The sequence below is a fragment of the Mauremys reevesii genome, linkage group 14 (assembly GCF_016161935.1).
Source record: "Mauremys reevesii isolate NIE-2019 linkage group 14, ASM1616193v1, whole genome shotgun sequence".
In the NCBI taxonomy this organism is placed as follows: domain Eukaryota; kingdom Metazoa; phylum Chordata; order Testudines; family Geoemydidae; genus Mauremys; species Mauremys reevesii.
Genome location: NC_052636.1, coordinates 20,731,921 through 20,754,391, shown reverse-complemented (window position 1 = coordinate 20,754,391; position 22,471 = coordinate 20,731,921). Strand labels below are relative to the sequence as shown.

General features: G+C 52.1%; 1 non-coding gene and 1 pseudogene across 1 annotated transcript; both read left to right on the top strand.

Moving 5' to 3' along the window:
* The window catches only part of LOC120381541, a 682,838-nt pseudogene that overhangs the window by 48,903 nt on the left and 611,464 nt on the right, over positions 1-22,471 (top strand).
* TRNAS-GCU lies at positions 3,094-3,175 on the top strand. Its single transcript has one exon. It is a non-coding gene; the product is annotated as a tRNA-Ser (tRNA).

Genomic DNA, 22,471 nt, shown 5'->3' with positions numbered 1-22,471 from the left:
TGGTCTTAACTATCTTGAGTAGTTTAGTATCATCTGCAAACTTTGCCACCTCACTGTTTACCCCTTTCTCCAGATCATTTATGAATAAATTGAATAGGATTGGTCCTAGGACTGACCCTTGGGGAACACCACTAGTTACCCCTCTCCATTCTGAGAATTTACCATTAATTCCTACCCTTTGTTCCCTGTCCTTTAACCAGTTCTCAATCCATGAAAGGACCTTTCCTTTTATCCCATGACAGCTTAATTTATTTAAGAGCCTTTGGTGAGGGACCTTGTCAAAGGCTTTCTGGAAATCTAAGTACACTATGTCCACAAGATCCCCCTTGTCCACATGTTTGTTGACCCCTTCAAAGAATTCTAATAGATTAGTAAGACACGATTTCCCTTTACAGAAACCATGTTGACTATTGCTCAAGAGTTTATGTTTTTCTATGTGTCTGACAATTTTATTCTTTACTATTGTTTCAACTAATTTGCCCGGTACCGACGTTAGACTTACCAGTCTGTAATTGCCGGGATCACCCCTAGAGCCCTTTTTAAATATTGGCGTTACATTAGCTAACTTCCAGTCATTGGGTACCGAAGCCGATTTAAAGTTGAATTCTAGGCATGGAAAACACGAGCTTAAGGAGAGAGAATTTTATTCCACACCTGGGATTTTGTTCCTTAGAATCACTGGGGACATTGGGGTTTGTCCTTTTTGTTTCACCTTTTCCTCCATCCCTCCTTTCTCTTCGTCTCTTGCTTCTTTTGTCCTTTCTCCTGTTCCCCTCCCAACACCAGGAGGGGTGTGCGTGAGTGTGTGTGTGTGTGTTGCGGGGGAGTGCTCTGCAGCTCCCATTGTGGGAGCTCCACTCAAAAATGTGGAGCTGAAATAGTGCTCAGGCAGTGATCCCCACCAGTGACCTGGGCCATCCTTTGGGCTCTCTGGTGAGAACCCTCAGCCTCCCGTCCTCAGTCTCTACCCTGATTGGCTGAGCAGGGGGTTATTGACAGGGAGGAGAGTCAGCTCCTTGTTGGTCTCTTTTAAGACCAAGGAAATAAGTCAGAACCAGTTCTATGTTTGATGGAGTTTGCTGCTTCTCTGCATTAATGGTCTCTGAGCAGTTCATGATTCTCTCTAACATTGCAGTTCTCCTCAGATACTTACTGAATAATTCCTGTGCACTGTTGTTGGTCTGGAGCTCATCTGAGAGCACTTTATTCAGGTCATTCAGTGTCTGAAATTCAAGATCCGATGGTTAGTTAGAAAATCAGGGCTCTTGGGTTCTATTCCCAACTCTGCCACTGACTGGCTGTGAGACCTCAGACAAGTCAATTCTCCTTCCTCAGCCTTAGCTTCTCCCTCTTTCAAGTAGGGATAATAATGATCCGCTCCTACCTACCTCAACACACTCACTCTTCCACAACACACGCAGTGTCTCTCCCCACACACACACAGTCTCCACACTGCAGTTGAAAAGCAGCTGGCAATCTAGTAGGATGCCCCTGGAACAATGGGAGAGAGAAACCTGCATCACTGACAGTGCAGCCATGGAGACACCACACAGCAGCCTTCCCTAGCAGGGGCAGGGGGGCGAGGAGGGACATCATCCGAGCTCCCTGCATCCAGGTCACGTTCCTCAGCCGGGCTGCGTCAGGGGAGGGCAGAGAGCAGCAGCTTCTGATGCTCCCCTCACAGCCCAGCCCAGGTGGGGAAAGTGACCAGGACGCATGGAGCACATAGTGCTGCTCCTCGCTCCCCCCACCCTCTATGGGGCCACGGAGGAGCATTGGGGCAGGGGAGAGCAGTGAGCACCTTTGCACGGCCACATGGTGCCCTTTGACCCCCTGGAGCCCTGGGCGGCTGCCGGGGGCCCCACCCCTAAGGCCGGCCAGGCTCCCCAGCACGAACAGCAGAGACACAGGGAGACTGGCCACCCACTGAGCAGAGGTAGCCTGGGCGGCTCGTAATGGAGGCTCGGGGGGGGCTCAGCCTCCCCAAACCTTGCGTCGCCAAGGGGGCAGTGGGGCCCATGACTAGGGGCCCTGGCCAAACTGGGACCCGCTGGGAAAGTCTCCCCCATGTCAGCCCCAGGGCTGGAGGAGCTCCCACTCCCTGCTACGGCCCGGGGGCTGCAGCAGGGGCACAGAGCTTCTCTGGTCTCGGGGCCGCAGCGGGGCAGGGGTAAAGGAGTGACTGGGTGGGGCCAGTGGGGGAAGGGGTGGAACAGAGGTGACAGTGGGTGGGGCCGTGGGTGGAAGGTGTGGAAGGGGGCGGAGCCACACACAGAAGTGTGTGGGGGGGTCATGGTTCCAGTGCTGGGGCCCCCGCACTTGTTCTCCCTTTCCCTGGACTTTGGCATCACCAGCCCCTGCTTAGCGAGTAGGGGTCAGTGGTCCCCAAAATGTGGGGCGTGACTCCTAGGGGGACACAGAGGAAGATTTATGGGGGCACCTCAGGGCCTGAGCCAGCCACCATGGAGGGCAGGGAGGGAGCCCCACTCAGCCCCACTCTGTCCCAGCTCTTCCCCAGCCCCACCCTCAGCCTGGGCCCCTGGCTCCCAGCCCGGCCTCACCCCCTGACCCCTGTCCGCACCCCTCTCCCCAGCAAGCAACGGCCCCACTCCCAGCCCTGGTTCTCAACCGCGGCTTCCGAGGGGCCACAGCCATGGATACGAGAGCGCAGTGTGAAATGTTTGGGGACCACTGGGTTAGGGTGACGTCCTCAATCACTTCTCTGCCGTCCAATGAAAGCGATTCCTCACCCACCCACCCCTCCGTCAGGACGGCCTAGGTACGTTCTGCTGCCCTTCACTCGTACAGGGAGGAGAATAACATTTCATTGCACTCAATCCTAAAGTGATTTGCAACCCACCACCATCCCAAACTGGTCATTTTGGGGAAGCGGCCCCCTCATGCTGCATAGCTAGGCAGAGTAGGGGTGTCTGTGCAAACACGGCCTGTTCCTGAAGTCTTCCCCCAGCTCCTCACTAGATGTGAGGGGGGAGCTCATTCAGCCCCTGCCTACGCTTAGTATTTAAAAACTCCTTAGTGTCCTTATCTCTGCTGGCCTTAGATTTCTCCTCCTGTCCACTTTTTGACAGCTCAGATGAGGTGGCCGAGTGGTTAAGGTGATGGACTGCTAATCCATTGTGCTCTGCACACATGGGTTCAAATCCCATCCTCATCAGCTGCATTTAGTCTTCACCCTCCTTTATAGATAACCATCTCTATGTTCAGGAGTGTGTTTATAGACAACCATCTCCTAATTAGTTCAGGAGTGGGTGGATCGACTTATGGGCCTGCATCTTGCAGGAGGTCAGATGAGATGATCATAATGGTCCCTTCTGATCTTGGATTCTATGATCTCCCCCCCCCTTGGTACAATGACAGATCAAACAATGTTGCTTCTTGCAAACAAAAAGCTTCTCAGAATCTCTTCCCCCCTCCCCTTTGCTTAAAATAAAATATCTAAATACCAGATTTCTAAAAAAATTCTCTAGTCCTGCATTTCTTAGTTTTTATCTCAAAAGGGAACAGCCTCATAATCTCCCCCAAACACCCTGGGACCTCCCCAAATAATTAAAATACCCCCAACCTGAGCAAGGCCACAACAGTGAACCAGAGCTAGTGTCTAGGCCAAGCTGTTCTGAAGGAGACAACTCAACCATTTTCTCTCTGCTTCCCTTGTCAAAGTCTAACTGAGAAACCAAAATTCCCCAAACTGAAAATTTTCTGCTGAAAAACCACTACTAGTCTGTTTGGGGACTTTGGTTTGAATGTACTATTATTATTCTCCTCTGATTTCTGAATCAGTTTTGTCATCCAGGTGTGTTTCCAGCTGTTGAGTTGTGGGGGAGAGAGGCTAACTCATAATGTCTCTACCCCCCTTTCATAGTTTCTTCCAACTGGCTAGGAAGTCCCTTTGCTAGGATGTGAGTCAAGCAGTGCCCATTGTTGCTGTGCTATCTCGGAGACGTCTGCATTGTACACGGTTCCTGGGATAGTGCTTGGGAGTGTGGATCCCTTTAATGGGCCAGCAGCGGGTCTGGCTCCTCCATTGTCACACCTGAAAGGCTGGTGGGGGGGCATTTCCCAACCTCATCTCAGTAACATACACAGAGCAAAACTTCCCAGCCAATGCTACACACACAATCCAACACAATAGTAATGTTCAACAGACCAAGACTTTTGAAATGATACCTCACCAGGCAGACTTTGTACAAACCGTATCACCATTATATGAGACTGGTGAATATGGGGCTTCCAGGGTGCTGCTTTGAGCACAGCGAGCCACCCCTGGGCTGACATTGCAATGGAGACGTACCCTTAGAGTCCATCTCTCCTGGGATAAAGATGGCAGCATGGCTGGCCTGGACCATCTGACGTGGGCTCATTAAGCTAAAGCTGAGAGGCTAAAAACTGTGGTGCAGATATTTGTGTTCACACTGAAGCCTGGGTTCGGAAACCCTCACCCCTCGTGGGGTCTCAGAGACTGGGCTCAAGCCCATCTGTCTGCACTGTAATTTTATAGTCTTGCAGCCCAAGCCCCATAACCCTGAGTCAGCTGACCCGGGCTTTGCGACAGGTGCCCTGGGTGTGTTAATCGCAGTGCAGACATAACATTAGGCTACGTCTCCAGTGCAATGAAACACCCACGACTGGCCCGTGTCACATTAATCAGGGTCATGCGGCTTGGGCTGTAAAGTTGCAGTGTCCGTGTCTCGGCTCAGGCTCAGTCCCCTGCTCCAGGAGCCCAGAAGGTTGGGAGGGGGTTTAGCAAGTGGAAATGGTAAAACCGCAGGGGAGTATTACCCTGGACTCATGGCATTTCTCCATCGGTCTGTCTGCTCTGGGGCAGGGACAGAAACACGTCCTGCTGCTTTTGTTATTTCAAAGGGCAGGTTAGGATTTTCATTCTCAGACACGGTGCACAAAACAGGACTCAACCCTCGGCATAATCTAAACGAGCTGCCCACAGATTCTGGCAGCCACAGTGAGCATTTGGTGAGAGAGCTCAGACCTGCCCTGTCCCAGAGGGAGGAGGCTGTCTGTGAGAGGACTGGACCACTGACCTATCAGCTCCTAACTCCCAAACTTTCAGTAACTCTATCCTCAGTGCCTGTGAGTGTAATTTAAACCATAAGAAAAACCACACTAGGCTAGACCGACGGTAAATCTAGCTCTGAATCTTGTCTTCTGACAGTAGCCAATAACAGGTGCCCCAAAAGCAACTCGGTAAGGTACCACTGGAACTTGAACCCAGGATCTCCTGTATACAAAACAGTGGTTTTAGCCAGCTAAGCCATGGTGCCTACAGCTGCTGAAGGGATCATGTCTGCACACACCTGACTCTCTGCCAACCTCCATCTGGGCCTGACAAGCTTTGCTGGTGTTTGGATTCAGTAAAGCAGAGGAGCAGGGGAAGTTTTACTCCCAAGGTTCTTTGGACAGGTCGACACTACAAAATTAGATCGGTGTAACTACATTACTCAGGGGTGTAAAAAATTTACCTCCCTAAGCAATGCAGTTATATCAGCCTAACCCCGGTGCAGATAGCGCTATGCCAACAGGAGGGCTTCTCCCATCAACATAGCTTGGGGAGGGGCTTGGATAGTGAAGATGAAGAGAATAGGTGGCCCATGGCTCTTGCATTTGGGGAGGCTGGGTGTGAGCGCTGGAAGCTCCCTAGAAGTGGGGGGCCCATTGGTGCCCAGACCATGGCACTGCACCCCACCCTTCTCCTCTCTCTGAGGCCCCACCTGTGCTCCCCCCTTGCTCCTGTTTGGCCACTTCCCACCCCCCGCTCTTCCTCTTTGGCTGAGGACGGCTGATCCACCTTTCGCTCGCTCCTCTCCTCCCCCAAGGCCTTCCTGCCTGCTGCTCGTGCCTCTCCACCCCCTACCATAAGGTCTGCCCACCAGCCGCCACCGCCACCTCGCTGACCCGTCCCTACAACCCACCCTGCCCACCACCCACACCTCTCTGCCTCTCCCTGGAGACCCACCCTGCCCACTTCTCTCACCTCTGCCCCTCCCCTGAGACCCACCCTGTCCATGTCTTTCTTCGGTTGTCTGTTGTTATTCCATGAAACATCAAGAATGGAATAAGATGAGTTTACTCCAGGGTGAGGAAAGAAAGGAGCCACCAACCCCCTGGCATTGCTGCTTTAATTAAAGTGTTTTAATTAAACAGCTATTGAATGTCCTCCCTATGCCCCTTGTGTCACCAGAGCACATCCATGCTAGCAGTTCTTGAATGGCAACAGAGAGCAGTGCACTGTGGGCAACTATCCCACTGTGCAACTGGCTGCAGGGTGTTTTGGGAAGGGTTTGCAATGCCTCACGGGCTGGTACAGCATCACATGATGCAGGTTTCTCTATCCCACCGTTCCACGGGCATCTTACTAGATTGCCAGCTGCTTTTCAACTGCGGTGTGCGTGGCGGGGTAGAGACTGTGTGTGTGTGGGGAGAGACACTGTGTGTTGGGGAAGAGTGAGTGTGTTGAGCTAGGTAGGAGCAGATCATTATTATCCCTACTTGAAAGAGGGAGAAGCTACGTCTGAGAAAGAAAAATTGACTTGTCTTAGGTCACACAGCCAGTCAATGGCAGAGTTGGGAATAGGACCCAAGAACCCTGATTTTCAAACTGACCATCGGATCTTGAATTTCAGACATTGAATGACCTGAGTAAAGTGCTCTCAGATGAGCTCCAGCCCAACAACAGTGGACAGGAATTATTCAGCAAGTATTTGAGGAGAACTGCAATGTTAGAGAGAATCATGAACTGCTCAGAGACCATTAATGCAGAGAAGCAGCAAAATTCATCAAACATAGAACTGGTTAAGAACATAAGAAGGGCCGTACCAGGTCAGACCAAAGGTCCATCTAGCCCAGTATCTGTCTACCGACAGTGGCCAATGCCAGGTGCCCCAGAGGGAGTGAACCTAACAGGCAATGATCAAGTGATCTGTCTCCTGCCATCCATCTCCATGCTCTGACAAACAGAGGCTAGGGACACCATTCCTTACCCATCCTGGCTAATAGCCATTTATGGACTTAGCCACCATGAATTTATCCAGTTCTCTTTTAAACGCTGTTATAGTCCTAGCCTTCACAACCTCCTCAGGTAAGGAGTTCCACAAGTTGACCGTGCGCTGCGTGAAGAAGAACTTCCTTTTATTTGTTTTAATCCTGCTGCCTATTAATTTCATTTGGTGACCCCTAGTTCTTGTATTATGGGAATAAGTAAATAACTTTTCCTTATCCACTTTCTCAACATCACTCATGATTTTATATACCTCTATCATATCCCCCTTAGTCTCCTCTTTTCCAAGCTGAAGAGTCCTAGCCTCTTTAATCTTTCCTCATATGGGACCCTCTCCAAACCCCTAATCATTTTAGTTGCCCTTTTCTGAACCTTTTCTAGTACTAGAATATCTTTTTTGAGGTGAGGAGACCACATCTGTACACAGTATTCGAGATGTGGGCATACCATGGATTTATATAAGGGCAATAATATATTCTCAGTCTTATTCTCTATCCCCTTTTTAATGATTCCTAACATCCTGTTTGCTTTTTTGACCGCCTTTGCACACTGCATGGGCATCTTCAGAGAACTATCCACAATGACGCCAAGATCTTTTTCCTGACTCGTTGTAGCTAAATTAGCCCCCATCATATTGTATGTATAGTTGGGGTTATTTTTTCCAACGTGCATTACTTTACATTTATCCACATTAAATTTCATTTGCCATTTACTTTACATTTATCTGAGTTATTTCCTTGGTCTTAAAAGAGACCAACAAGGACCTGAGTCTCCTCCCTGTCAATAACCCCCTGCTCAGCCAATCAGGGTAGAGACTGAGGACGGGAGGCTGAGGGTTCTCACCAGAGAGCCCAAAGGATGGCCCAGGTCACTGGTGGGGATCACTGCCCGAGCACTATTTCAGCCCCACATTTTTGGGTGGACCTCCCACAGTGGGAACTGCAGAGCACTCCCCCGCAACACACACACGCACACCCCCCGCCCCAGGAAAAAGGACAAAATAAGCAAGAGACGAAGAGAAAGGAGGGAGGGAGGAAAAGGTGAAACAAAAAGGGCAAACCCCAATGTCCCCAGTGATTCTAAGGGACAAAATCCCAGGTGCAGAATAAACTTCTGCCTCCTTAAGCTCGTGTTTTCCATGCCTAGAATTCAACTCTCACCAGATGGATCAGACTGAACAGGTTTCAAACCTCCAGGAGGCTCTTACCTTCTAAACAGGGATGGCTGTTTTCTAGTATAATCACTAAAAGGGAAGGAGAAAACTCGAAAGAGGTTCCTCCTGGTGCTCACGTCCATGAACCCGAATACTCTCTCAGTCCTCAGAGAGAGACCTGGAGAAGGAGACTTGCTGACGCAAAGCCACAGGGGTCTCTGAGGTTTCCCTGGCCCCTCGCCCCGGTCCTGCCTGGCTGATGTCAGCATCTCTCTGTGAGGTCACCACCTCCCCACCACCTTGGACCAATAGGCTGAGGTCCTGCAAAAGGCCTTTGTGATGTCACTGCCACACCCCTCCCTTGCTGTGCCAATGTCCTGCCCCTGGCCAGGCACTTTGGAGGTTTGAGCTACTCCCTGTGGATCACCCCACTCAAGCAGCGTTCGTTCTAGGCAGCAAGCCGGCTAGACAGGGAAACATCAGACGCTGCTCCCAATGCTACACTCAGTTTTTCAGAAATGAGTCGACTTTATGGCCAGAAGAGACCATTAGAGCATCTAATCTGACCCCCTGCATATCACAGGCCTCCTGTAGGACACAATAGCAGGTGAGGGTGGGGGCTGAGGAAGCGAGCGGGCAGGCAGTGGCGGGGGGGCAGGTGAGCCGGCAGCTGGCCCCAGCTCACCTCCACTCCGCCTCCTCCCCTGAATGCCCCACCTCGCTTTCCCCAAACCCCCTGCTAATCAGCTGTACGCGCAGGAAGCCTTGGAGGGAAGAGAAGCCGTGTGGCGGCTTCGTGCTCAGGCCCAGCAAGGTGGAGAAGGAGACGGAGACGAGGTGAGCTGGGGCAGGGGGGCCGCCCGCACCGCAGCAGGTAACCCGGGGGCGGGGCACTGGGGAACCGCTCCCCACCCCAGCTCACCTACCTCCCCTCTGCCTCCCTGGGCCTGAGCACGAAGCCGCCATTTGCTTCTCAGCCCTCCCAGGCTTCCCGCGCGAACCATCGGGGCAGGGGGTCCAGGGGCCGTCAGGGGACAGGGAGAAGGGGTGGTTCGATGGGGCAAGGGTCCCGGGGGGCCCATCAGGAATGAGAGGAGGGGTTGGCTGGGGCGGCAGGGGGCAGTCAGGGGACAGGGAAGGAGGTTAGATGGGGTAGGGGTCCCGGGGGGGGTGTCAAGGAACGTGGGGGGTTGGATGGGGCCGGAGTCCCAGGGGGCAGGGGTGGGCCACGACCCCTATGTGGGGTGAGGAGGGAACTGGTTGTTAAGATTTTGGCAGCTTATCACTGGCCAGGGGGGTGGGAGGCTGAGGCGGCGAGCGGGCGGGCAGTGGTGGGGGTGAGTATGCGAGCCAGGGAGGGGGAACGGAGGTGAGCGGGGGCAGGTGAGCCGGGGAGTGGGGGTCTGAGGAGGCAAGCGGGTGGGCATTGGCGGGGTCAGGTGAGCTGGCAGTGGGGAGAAGAGGTGAGGAGGCGAGTGGGCAGGCAGGCAGGTGAGCCGTGGGGGCTGAGGCGAGTGAGCAGGTGAGCCGGCGGCAGGGGAGGGGGTTGAGGAGGTGAGCGGGGGCAGGTGAGCCGGGGATTAAGAGGTCTGAGGAGGCGAGCAGGTGGGCATTGGCGGGGGGTCAGGTGAGCTGGCGGTGGGGGAGAAGAGGTGAGGAGGCGAGTGGGCAGGCAGGCAGGTGAGCCGTGGGGGGCTGAGGCGAGTGTGCGGGTGAGCCAGAGGCAGGGGAGGGGGTTGAGGAAGTGAGCGGGGGCAGGTGAGCCGGGGGAGTGAGGGGTCTGAGGAGGCAAGCGGGTGGGCATTGGCGGGGGGTCAGGTGAGCTGGCAGTGGGGGAGGAGAGCTGAGGAGGCGAGTGGGTGGGCAGGCAGGTGAGCCAGGGGGGGCTGAGGCGAGTGGGCGGGTGAGCCCGTGGCAGGGGCGGGGGTTGAGGAGGTGAGCGGGGAGTGGGAGGCTGAGGAGGTGAATGGTGAGTCAGTGGCTGACCTGTTCTACTGATCTGGTCTGGCTCCCAGCCCCTCTCCAAGGGTTGCAGCTGTCTGGAGGTGCTGCCTTCCACGCCTTCCTCAGTCCCACCTCATTCACTCCACAGGCAACTGATTACAAAGTGGGGGGAAGATCTTATTCTACTTCTAGCAAAAAGACATTTTCCTTTTACCTTAATTATACTACCTTAGGGGCCCCCTATAACATATTAGCAAGGTTCAATACTGCTGTTTTGGCAGGGCGGTGCTGGGGAAGGAAGGTTTGTTTCACGGGCGGGCGGCATTGGGGGTGTTTCGGGGGCTGGGAGGCACTGGGGTTGTTTTTGCAGGGTAAGCAGTGCTGGGGGCTGTGTTTCAGGGGCTGGGTGGTGCAGGGAGGGTGTTTCACCAGTGCTGGGGGGGTTCGTTAGGGCCGGGGGAGTTTCATCCCTCAGCTGTTTTCTTTGGAGTAATATTGCCCTCGCTGCTTTACGAGTTGTGCAGGCCTGGACTAAACCACAGACTCTGGACTCAGCATTCAAGTATCCTGCAGTCTGAACTTCGCATCTGATACATTCCCTCATTGGCTACCACTGTTTGGCCAGCAGGGAAGTGGTTCTTGTCCAACAAGGCAGCCAGATTGGGACCCGTAGGCATGGAATGGCTCTGAAGGAATCAGCTGTTTCTCTCTGTGCTTCATCTAACTTTGGATCCAAATGGTAAAAGACAGTTGTGCCCAATTTAATCATGGCGTCCTTCAGGAGTGTGACCAATGCCACTTAACAAGGGAGCAGGTTCTAAAAATAGTTTACCTGGGCCACATAGCTTCCATCTCGGGGGTGAAAATCAACCACTAGTACCTGCAATTTCTACCTGCGCTCTTGTCAAATCTTTGACCTTACTTGGAGTAATTTTACACTTCTCTGGTGTAGAATTCTTCACCAACCGCACAACAGATCAGTAGCGACAGTGAGGTACAACTCCCCCAAATATGCCCTTTTATTTCTTTAATCTGGTGGCACAGATTTAAATTAGGGACTAAATTCAGGTGTGACTTAGAATCCCTGTAAGACAACAAATCTCAGGTCTCTATTAAAAATAGGTATCTTTCTGCAGCTATAGCACATTCAACACGGATTTCATTTTCTACACATTTGTAGAATCTCCCAGGGGTGAGCTGAACAGAAAAGTCACTTCCATGTTTCCCATCTCTACCTAGCTAGGGATTGCATTTCCCAAATAATAGGCAACATGCAGCTGATTAGGAAGGAGATCTCTTCAGGAGTGACCTCCTGCAGGGCCTGGGCCACAGCGGCTTTAGTAGCCAAATGCATGGGTATTTTGTTTAATTACAAGTGAATCCTCTTCCCAGCCCTTTAGAAAAAATATAGGCCTAAGAAGCTGAACAAAAGGGAGATTGGGATGGTGATGAGGAATCAGGGTAAATCAGAGGGATTCCCTATCTTCTTCTGCTGTTATAGAGGAGAAATGACATTTTCCCCTATCCCTACGTTGTTCCTGCACTTTGTTATAGTTCAATATATTTTAAGTGAGGAAAATGGTAGCAAAAATATCTGCTCCCCAGCACAACCTGAACCAACATCAGAGCAACTGAGAATGAAACAATTGGTTTCCAAAGGGAGAACTCGATGACTAACAATTGCTGTGAAATGGGGGAACAGTATAACCGTGATGCTCAGGGTTTGTTTAGACTAGGGAAAGTGATGGAGTTTAGGTCAGGTCAAGGGGGAAGCTAATGTCAACCCCTGCACCTGGGCTGCATCTGCTCTACAACTAAAATTTCCTTTTTACCCCAAGATCACTAACTTGAGCAGCCAACGCCATGTACAGCCCTAGTGGATGGAAGGCTCGGGTAGTTTTTGCCTCAGTGTAGCTTGTTGGGTGTGACGATACGGTCCTGGCGGAACCCAACTGAGAGTGCCAGTTCAGGACCAATTGCTTAAACAGGGCAGTTACAGCCCTAGGCTGGGGTTTTTCCACCTGTAAGGCAAACCAAACCAGCCAGCCAAAGAGGAGTTTGGTTTCACACCACTGGCTAACCACAAGTCACACAAGCAATTTCCTTAGATACTCCACAAAAAGAACAGGAGTACTTGTGGCACCTTAGAGACTAACAAATTTATTTTAGCGTGAGCTACAGCTCATTTCTTTGGATGCATAGAATGGAACACACAGACAGGAGATATTTATACATACAGAGAACATGAAAAGGTGGAAGTATGCATACCAACTGGAAAAGTCTAATCAATTGAGATGAGCTATCATCAGCAGGAGGAAAAAACTTTTTGAAGTGGTAATTAAGATGATCCATAGGAGGTGTGAGGAGAACTTAACATAGGGAACTAGATTCAATTAGTGTAATGACCCAACCATTCCCAGTCTCTGTTTAGGCCAGAGATAATTGTATCTAATTTGCATATTAATTCCAGTTCAGCAGTTTCTCTTTGGAGTCTGTTTTTTGAAGTTTTTTTGTTGCAAAATTGCCACCTTCAAGTCTGTCACTGAGTGGTTAGAGAGGTTGAAGTGTTCTCCCACTGGTTTTTGAATGTTATGATTCCTCATGTCAGATGTGTGTCCATTTATTCTTTTGCGTAGAGACTGTCCAGTTTGGCCAATGTACATGGCAGAGAGGCATTGCTGGCCCATGATGGCATATATCACATTGGTAGATGTGCAGGTGAACGAGCCCCTGATGGCATGTCTGATGTGATTAGGTCCTATGATGGTGTCACTTGAATAGATGTGGACAGAGCTGGCATCAGGCTTTGTTGCAAGGATAGGTTCCTGGGTTAGTGTTTATGTTGTATGGTGTGCGGTTGCTGGTGAGTATTTGCTTCAGGTTGGGAGGCTGTCTGTAAGCGAGGACTGGCCTGTCTCCCAAGATCTGTGAGAGTGAGAGATCATCTTTAAGGATAGGTTGTAGATCTTTGATGATGCGCTGGAGAGGTTTTAGTTGGGGGCTGTAGGTGATGGCTAGTGGTGTTCTGTTATTTTCTTCGTTAGGCCTGTCCTGTAGTAGGTGGCTTCTGGGTACTCTTCTGGCTCTGTCAATCTGTTTTTTCACTTCAGCAGATGGGTATTGTAGTTTTAAGAATGCTTGATAGAGATCTTGTAGGTGTTTATCTCTGTCTGAGGGATTGGAGCAAATACGGTTGTATCTTAGTGCTTGGCTGTAGACAATGGATCGTGTGGTGTGTCCGGGATGGAAGCTGGAGGCATGTAGGTAAGTATAGCGGTCAGCGGGTTTCCGGTATAGGGTGGTGTTTATGTGACCATCGCTTATTAGCACAGTAGTGTCTAGGAAATGGACCGCTTGTGTGGATTGGTCTAGGCTGAGGTTGATGGTAGGATGGAAATTGTTAAGATCACGGTGGAATTCCTCGAGGGCTTCTTTTCCATGAGTCCAGATGATGAAGATGTCATCAATGTAGCGCAAGTAGAGTAGGGGCGTTAGGGAACGAGAGCTAAGGAAGCGTTGTTCTAAGTCAGCCATAAAGATGTTGGCATATTGAGGGGCCATGCGGGTACCCATAGCAGTGCCACTGACTTGAAGTATCAGAGGGGTAGCCGTGTTAGTCTGGATCTGTAAAAGCAACAAAGAATCCTGTGGCACCTTATAGACTAACAGACGTTTTGCAGCATGAGCTTTCGTGGGTGAATACCCACTTCTTCGGATGCAAGACTTGAAGGTAAACATTGTCCCCAAATGTGAAATAGTTGTGGGTGAAGACAAAGTCACAAAGTTCAGCCACCAGGTTTGCCGTGATATTATCGGAGATACTGTTCCTGATGGCCTGTAGTCCATCTTTGTGTGGAATGTTGGTGTAGAGGGCTTCCACATCCATAGTGGCCAGAATGGTGCTTTCTGGAAGATCACCAAGGGATTATAGTTTCTTCAGGAAGTCAGTGGTGTCTCGAAGATAGTTGGGAGTGCTGGTAGCATAGGGCCTGAGGAGAGAGTCCACATAGCCAGACAATCCTGCTGTTAAGGTGCCAATGTTTGAGATGATGGGGTGTCCAGGATTTCCAGGTTTATGGATCTTGGGTAGCAAATAGAATACACCTACTCTGAAACTTAGACACTCCAGTCTACCAGTATCACCACTAGGGCCACTTGTCCTGCGGATGAATGGTTATGAAAACCAAAACCCCAATAAAAGAAAACGGTTCTCTCGATCCCAAGGAATCAAGCCCCAGATCCAGGTCAATATACAAATCAGATCTTACCCACAAATCATGCTGTTGCCAATCCTTTAGAATCTAAAATCTAAAGGTTTATTCATAAAGGGGAAAAGGTAGAGATGAGAGCTAGAATTGGTTAGATGGAATCAATTACATACAGTAATGGCAAAGTTCTTAGTTCAGGCTTGTAGCAGTGATGGCGTAAACTGCAGGTTCAAATCAAGTCTCTGGAGAACATCCCCCGCTGGGATGGGTCATTAGTCCTTTGTGCAGAGCTTCAGCTTGTAGCAAAGTCCCTCCAGAGGTAAGAAGCAGGATTGAAAACAAGATGGAGATGAGGCATCAGCCTTATACAGGCTTTTCCAGGTGTAAGAACCTCTTTGTCCTTACTGTGGAAAATTACAGCAAAATGGAGTCTGGAGTCACATGAGCCAGTCCCTGCACTTTGCTGAGTTACAAGGTGTGTCTGCCTTCTCTCCATGGGTCAGTTGTGTAGCTGATGGTCCTTAATGGGACATCACACAGGCTAGGCAAAGCTAACACCAACTTGTCTAGAATGTTTCCAAAAACACAGCACAAATTTGAAATACAGACAGTATAGATTCAATATTCATAACTTCAACTACAAAATGATACATGCACACAGACAGCATAATCATAACCAGCAACCCATAACCTGGTCTTAGACACCTTATATGACCCCTTTTTACATAAGATTTGGTGCCACTACAGGACCTTGGTTGCAAACCATATTCTATATAGTCCCAGTTTATATCAACATCACAGGGAATGACACAGGACAGCAAATTCCCACCTACCCAAGGACAAATTGCTGCAGATAAAACGGGTTGGGTTCACATCCCAAAGCTGAGGAGAACTGAAGAATTCTGGACAAAATAGGGAAAAATAAGAGACTAGAGAGTCAATAATTTTAGGGAAAATGAGGGAATCTCCTTGGATTTTCTAGCCACATGTGGGGAGGGGAGAGAGAAGGGGAAGAACTAGAGAGAATTGTTCTCAGGTTTTGAGATGGAAAGAAATGGCACAAACAGGAAAAGGATGCAAGTGGCTCACCCCCGTGACCATAGGCGTGCGCAGCACATTTCATTAGGGTGTGCACCCAGGGAGCCCCGCCCTAGCCCCACCCCATCCACTGCCTCCCCCTTCCTGCCCCCCTCAGAACCCCCAACCCCCCCGCTCCTTGTCCCCTGACTGCCCCCTCCTGGGACCCTGCCCCTAACTGCCCTCCAGGACCCAACCCCCTATCTAAGCCTTCCTGTTCCTTGTCCCCTGACTTCCCTCCTGAGACCCCCACTATAACTGACTCCCTAGGACCCTACCTGTCCCCCTGACCCTTATCTACACCTCCACCCCCAGACAGAACCCTGGGACTCCCACGCCCCATCCAACCGCTCCCCACCCCGACAGGACCCCGACAACTCCCGACCCCTCCAACTCCCTCTGCTCCCTGCCTGGCCCCCGCCCCGCTCCGCCCCACCCGCCAACCCTCAACCCAACCAACCCCTGCTCCTTGTCCCCTGACCGCCCCTCCAGAGGCCCCCACCCTCTAATCTCCCCCCCAAATATCCAACCCCCCTCCCCACCTCCTGGCAGCTCTGTCTAGTGGCTGCTCCCACCCACACCCTCAAAGGCTGTGGCTACACTTAGCGCTTCAAAGCACTGCCGCGGCAGCGCTTTGAAGCGCTAACTGTAGTCAAAGCGCCAGCGCTGGGAGAGAGCTCTCCCAGCGCTGTCCGTACTCCACCTCCCTGTGGGGAATAACGGACAGCGCTGGGGCTTTGACCACACTGGCGCTTTGCAGCGCTGGAGAGGGTGTGTTTTCACACCCTGCTGCAGCGCTGCAAATTTTTAAGTGTAGCCAAGCCCTAAAGTGGCAGAGAAGGTTCCCTCTCCTTCGGTGGGAAGGTTGCCTTGTGGTTAAGGCACAGGACTCAGGCTCAGCTGTTTTGGGTTTGAGTCTCTGCTCTGCCACAGACTCCCTGCTTAGCCTTGGGAAAGTCACTTCACCTCTTTCTGCCCTAGATCCCACCTGCCCAATGGGGCCAACACTGACCCTGCCTCCTGGGCTAAATCCATCCATGGCTGGGTGATGGGGGGGGGGGGGGAATGAAGATACCAACATGGGGAGATTTGGGCTGAATTTCTCCACAGCCGGAGAGTGAGAGCCAGCTCCACAGGGGGGATGGGAGCGAGAGGGGCTCAGGCCAGCTCCACACAGAGGGGGGTCAGGGCTTCAGCCCTGCAACTTTTGCCACTAAGGTGGCTGGGGCTCCTGAGCCGGGGACTTCAGCCCCACATCTTCTGCCAGGGCCCGGGGTTCTCCTGCCTGCCCCAGGTTGGCTCCTCCCCCACCAGTGCAGCTCCTGCCCAGCAAACAGCTGATCGCAGCTGCGCCCAGGCCACCCCCAGGGAAAAGCTCAGCGGAGGAGGCGCCACAAGCTGCCGGCAGCGGGTCTTTCCCGGGGGGGGCTGAGCACCCACCTGCACCCGCCGCAGCCTCCCCCCCCCGGAGCCCCCACGGGAGGGGGGGAGCAGCCTCCCCAGCCGGGGCTCAGGGCATTGGGGTGCCGGGGCTCCCCCCATGCGCACGCCTGGGCCCGGGACACTCACACACACACTCTGCCCCGGGGCTCCCCTGGTGCCCAGAGACCGATCAACCCCCCGCCTGCCCCCCGCCCTTCCCCGCCTGCAGCTCCGGCCTCTCCCCTCCCGCCCCGCCAGCCGCCCCCAGGGGAACCCCGGGCCCCAGGCTCTGTCCCCACCTGGAGCCCAGCGGGGCCGGGGGCAGCTCCTGCTGCAGCTGAGAACAGCGGCTCCGCTCCGGCCCGGGCGGCTCCAGCGCTGCTGGCAGCACGTGGCCACCAGGGAGCAGCTGCTGAGCCCGGGCTCCTGCGTCACAATGTGCCAGAGCCCCGCCCCCAGGAGCTGCCCCGCCCCCGGGCTGTGCCAGAGCCCCGCCCCCAGGAGCTGCCCCACCCCCGGGCTGGGCCAGAGCCCCGCCCCCTGGAGCTGGCCCGCCCGTGGGCTGGGCCTTCGCCCCGCCCCCATGTGCTGCCCCGCCCCTGTCTGTGCCAGAGCCCCGCCCCCAGGAGCTGCCCTGCCCCGGGCTGTGCCAGAGCCCCGCCCCCAGGAGCCACCCCACCCCGCTGGGATTTGTTCTCCTGCCTTCTTCTTCCCAGCACCCCCCGCTCCCAGCTGCTCCCTTCCTGTGTCTGCAAACAGCCCCTGGGCGGGCTGCAGCGCTCGCTGGGGCTGTCTCCAGTGGCTGAAGTTGCCTCCATCTCTGCTCACCTGGGGGCAGGGGAGGGATGAAGAGAGGAGATGGGCCCAGGGTGTGAAAGCAGAATCAGGGGGCAGGGAAAGAAGGACTGTTTGGAAAGGTGGGTTTTTTGCGGCAGGGGGGTGATCCAGATGGAGTCAGAAGAATTTGGGCAGCAGAGGCTCAGGGAAATTGAGGGGAACCCCCTGGGTGTCCCAGTGTTAGCCAGGGATTGTACAGCACCTTGCACAATATGGGGTCCCAGAGCCGTAACTAGCTATTTTTACACCCAAGGCAAGAATATAAAATTGCTCCCCCTGCTCTGCCACCCAGCCCCCTTGAAACACCCCCCCCGGCACCACCCATCCCTGTGGAAACAACCCCCCTCCCAGTGCCACCCACCCTGCAGAAACAAACCCTCTTTCCCCAGCGCTGCCCCCATGAAACAGCTGTGGGCCGAAAAGGAAGGTTTGGGGGAGGGAGAAGAAACGGCCCCTGTAGGGTGACCAGCTCTCACCATCACACCCCTCTTCACCCCCTAGCCCCCCACTGGCCTGCTGCATCTCCTGCTAGTCAGTCCCCACCCACCACTCACCTCCTTTCACCTCCTCCTCCCCTGCCAGAAACCCCCCTGCCCACCCCAAGAGCCCCTGCTGGCTCACTGCTCTCCACTGTGCCCATCTGCCCCTTGCCCACCTGCTCCCCACCTGCTCCCCACTTGCCCCTCTCCCCCAAGTGTAAAGCCTCATTCAGAGACCCAGGGGTCACTATATCACTGCACACAGCAGTCACTCAATGCAGCACCAAAAATTAAACTACTGAAAATGGCGCCCCCCCACCTCCAGCCACCGACGTTTTGGACTAGAAAGCTTTGCCCCAGACATCCCCTTCAGAAGACACCCCCAGATGGGCTGAGGGATACTGGTGTGACCTCACCTGGCAGTGCCCAAAGATGGAATTGGGGGGACTAAATGGACAGGGCCCCTCTCTAGCTGAAGCCTGGCAAGGGAGGTACGTGGATCCCTCCAGAAGTTAAAATGAAAAGTGAGGGAGGGGAGGCTCTGCTGGACCTGGGCAGCTCTAGATACAGCACCAGGCACGTAGCAGGATTTCCACTCCTGAGCCGTGGAAGCAGAAATTGACTTTTCCTTTCCAGATTTAGCTAATGTTCAGGAAGGGAATCTAGCGCCTGCCTTCCAGATTTGAACACCTCAGCATTCAGGAGTGCTCCAGCTCAGTTTGGGCAGCTGTTTTCTTCCAAATCAAATATACTGATCCACTGTCATTTGCTGTAGAAAAAGTAGGATAAAATTGAGCAAGAAATGCTTCCCAGGGGTTATTAGGACTGGAATTACTATTTTCAACAGCCATTTGCCTTTTTGTTTGTTTTTGTTTTATTTGTTTAAAAGGAAGACAGTTATATTGCATTGGCAAATTCCCCATAGAAACAAAGAGTGGAACAAAAGAATAATAAAGGCACCTCAACTTTTCCTCATGTATGGAGGACAGTCTTATAATATGCATCCAGATCTCCTCCAATCACACAAGCTGAAAATTGTTCCACTTTACTGCAGCTCTGTAACCATATGGGAACCAATCCTGTCTGTGTTCTGTGCACATCCAAAATCCCTGCTGAATGACCCACCCTGGGAGCAAGTTACCAGTGACCCAGGGCTGGGGCAGAAGGAGGGTGCAGGGGTATGTGTGTGTGGGGAGAGCCCAGGGCTGGGGTGGCAAGGGGTATGTTGGTGGGGGAGCAGTGGCGGGGAAAGGGCGGAGCCAAGAGCTGGGGCAGCATGGGGTATGGGGGGGGGAGAGCCCAGGTCTGGGGTGGCAGGGAGGTGCAGGGGGGAGCCCAGGGCTGGGGGGGGGGGAAGCCAAAAAATTTTTTTGCCTGGGATGGCAAAAAATCTAGAGCCGACCCTGCCTCCACGCACTGTGAGGTAGGTAGGAGCGGATCATTATTATCTCTACTCGAAAGAGGGAGAAGCTAAGGCTGAGAAAGAAGAATTGACTTGTCTGATGTCACACAGCCAGTCAGTGGCAGAGTTGGGAATAGAACCCAAGAGCCCTGATTTTCAAACTAACCATCGGATCTTGAATTTCAGACATTGAGTGACCTGAATAAATTGCTCTCAGAAGAGCTCCAGACCAACAACAGTGCACAGGAATTATTCAGCAAGTATTTGAGGAGAACTGCAATGTTAGAGAGAATCATGAACTGCTCAGAGACCATTAATGCAGAGAAGCAGCAAAATTCATCAAACATAGAACTGGTTCTGACTTATTTCCTTGGTATTGAAAGAGAACAAGGACCTAAGTCTCCTCCCTGTCAATAACCCCCTGCTCAGCCAATTAGGGGAGAGACTGAGGACGGGAGGCTGAGGGTTCTCACCAGAGAGCCCAAAGGATGGACCAGGTCACTGGTGGGGATCACTGCCTGAGCACTATTTCAGCCCCACATTTTTGGGTGGACCTCCCACAGTGGGAACTGCAGAGCACTCCGATGCAACACACACACACACACACACACCCTCTCCTGGTGTTGGGAGGGGAACAGGAGAAAGGACAAAGGAAGCAAGAGACAAAGTAAAAGGAGAGAGGGATGGATGGAGGAAAAGGTGAAACACAAAGGACAATCCCCAATGTCCCGTGATTCTAAGGGCCAAAATCCTAGGTGCGTAAAAAAATTCTGCCTCCTTAAGCTCGTGTTTTCCATGCCTAGAATTCAACTCTCACCAGATGGATCAGACTGAACAGGTTTCAAACCTCCAGGAGGCTCTTACCTTCTAAACAGGGACGGCTGTTTTCTAGTAAAATCACTAAAAGGGAAGGAGAAAACTCGAAAGAGGTTCCTCCTGGCGCTCACGTCCGTGAACCCCAATACTCTCTCAGTCCTCAGAGAGAGACCTGGAAAAGGAGACTTGCTGCAGCAAAGCCACAGGGGTCTCTGAGGTTTCCCTGGCCCCTCGCCCCTGTCCTGCCTGGCTGATGTCAGCATCTCTCTGTGAGGTCACCACCTCCCCACCACCTTGGACCAATAGGCTGAGGTCCTGCCAAAGGCCTTTGTGATGTCACTGCCACACCCCTCCCTCGCTGTGCCAATGTCCTGCCCCTGGCCAGGCACTTTGCAGGTTTGAGCTACTCCCTGAGGATCACCCCACTCAAGAAGCGTTCGTTCTAGGCAGCAAGCCGGCTAGACAGGGAAACATCAGACGCTGCTCCCAATGCTACATTCAGTTTTTCAGAAATGAGTCGACTTTATGGCCAGAAGAGACCATTAGAGCATCTAATCTGACCCCCTGCATATCATAGGCCTCCTGCATGACACAATAGCTACTTTTGGGGCAAACACATTCCAGAAAGGCATCTAGTCCTCATGAAATGACATCAGGAGATGGAGAATCCATCACTTTCCTTGGTAGCTTGTTCCTGTGATGAATCATCCTCGCTGTTGAATATTTGTGCCTTAGTTGTAATATGAATTTGTCTCTTTTCACCTTCCAGCCATTGGGTCTTGTTATTCCTTTCTCTGCTAGATTAAAGAGCCCTTTAATACCCAATCTTTTCTCTCCATTAAGGCATTTCAACACTTCAATGAAGTCACCTTTCAATCTTCTTTTGATCAGCTAAACAGGTTGAGCTCTTTCAATAGCTCACTAGAAGGCATTTTTCTCCAGCCCTCAGGACATTTGGTGGCTCTTTGCTGCCCCAGCTCCAGTTTCACAACATCTTTTCAATTGAGGACACCAAAACTGGAGGCAGTATTCCACTATCAGTCTCGCTGATGCCGTGTCACCTCCTGTGACGTTATTGACATAATCTGTAACTGTACAGATCACCGTTGCGACCACTGTTCTATATTTGCAGCCAATATTGTAGAAAGGTTGTCGTGTAAGGGGTCTATGGAGAGGTTCTGATTGGCTGATTATAATGATGCCATCTCTAGATGTGTATCATTTTTGTAGTTGACGTTATAAGTATTGGCTCTGTTCTGTCCATAGTTCAAACTTGTGCTCTGCTTCTGGGAACACCCCAGATAAGTTGGTGTCAGTTCTGCCTAGCCTGCTTGATGGCCCATTAAGGAACATCAGCTACACAATTGACCCACTGAGAGAAGGCAGATACACCTTGTGACTCAGCAAGGTAGCAGGGACCTGCCTATGGACAGAACTCTAAGGTTTTTCTACGCCACGTGCTGGATAGAGTGTCCTTGGGACAAAGAAAGCAAAGACCACATGGCAAGAGACTATAAAAGGCTGATGCCTCGTCTCCATCTTGTCTTCAGTCCTGCTTCATACCTCTGGAGGGACTTTGCTACAAACTGAAGCTCTAGACAAAGGACTGAATGACCCATCCCAGCTGTGGATTGACTCCAGAGACTTGATTTGAATCTGCAGTTTATTCCATCACTGTTACAAGCCTGAACCAAGAACTTTCCCATTACTATATGTGAAGGGTTAAAATCCATGTGCATTTTATATAACAACCTGGTCTATGGATTGTGCCAGTTCTTTTCCAGACCTGAAGTCCAGACTATGGTCTAGCCCACTATGACTCTTTTGATGGTTTAAATTACACTCACGGGCACTGAGGATAGTTACTGAAAGTTTGGGAGTTAGGAGCTGATAGGTCAGTGGTCCGGTCCCCTCACAGATGATCCCGTCCCTCTGGGACAGGGGCAGGTCTGAGCTCTCACACCAAATGCTCATTGTGGCTGCCAGAATCTGTGTGCAGCTCGTTTAGTTTGCACGGAGGGTTGAGTCCTGCTTCGTGCACCATGTGTGAGAATGAAAATCCTAAACCACCCTTTGAAATAACAAAAGCAGCAGGACGTG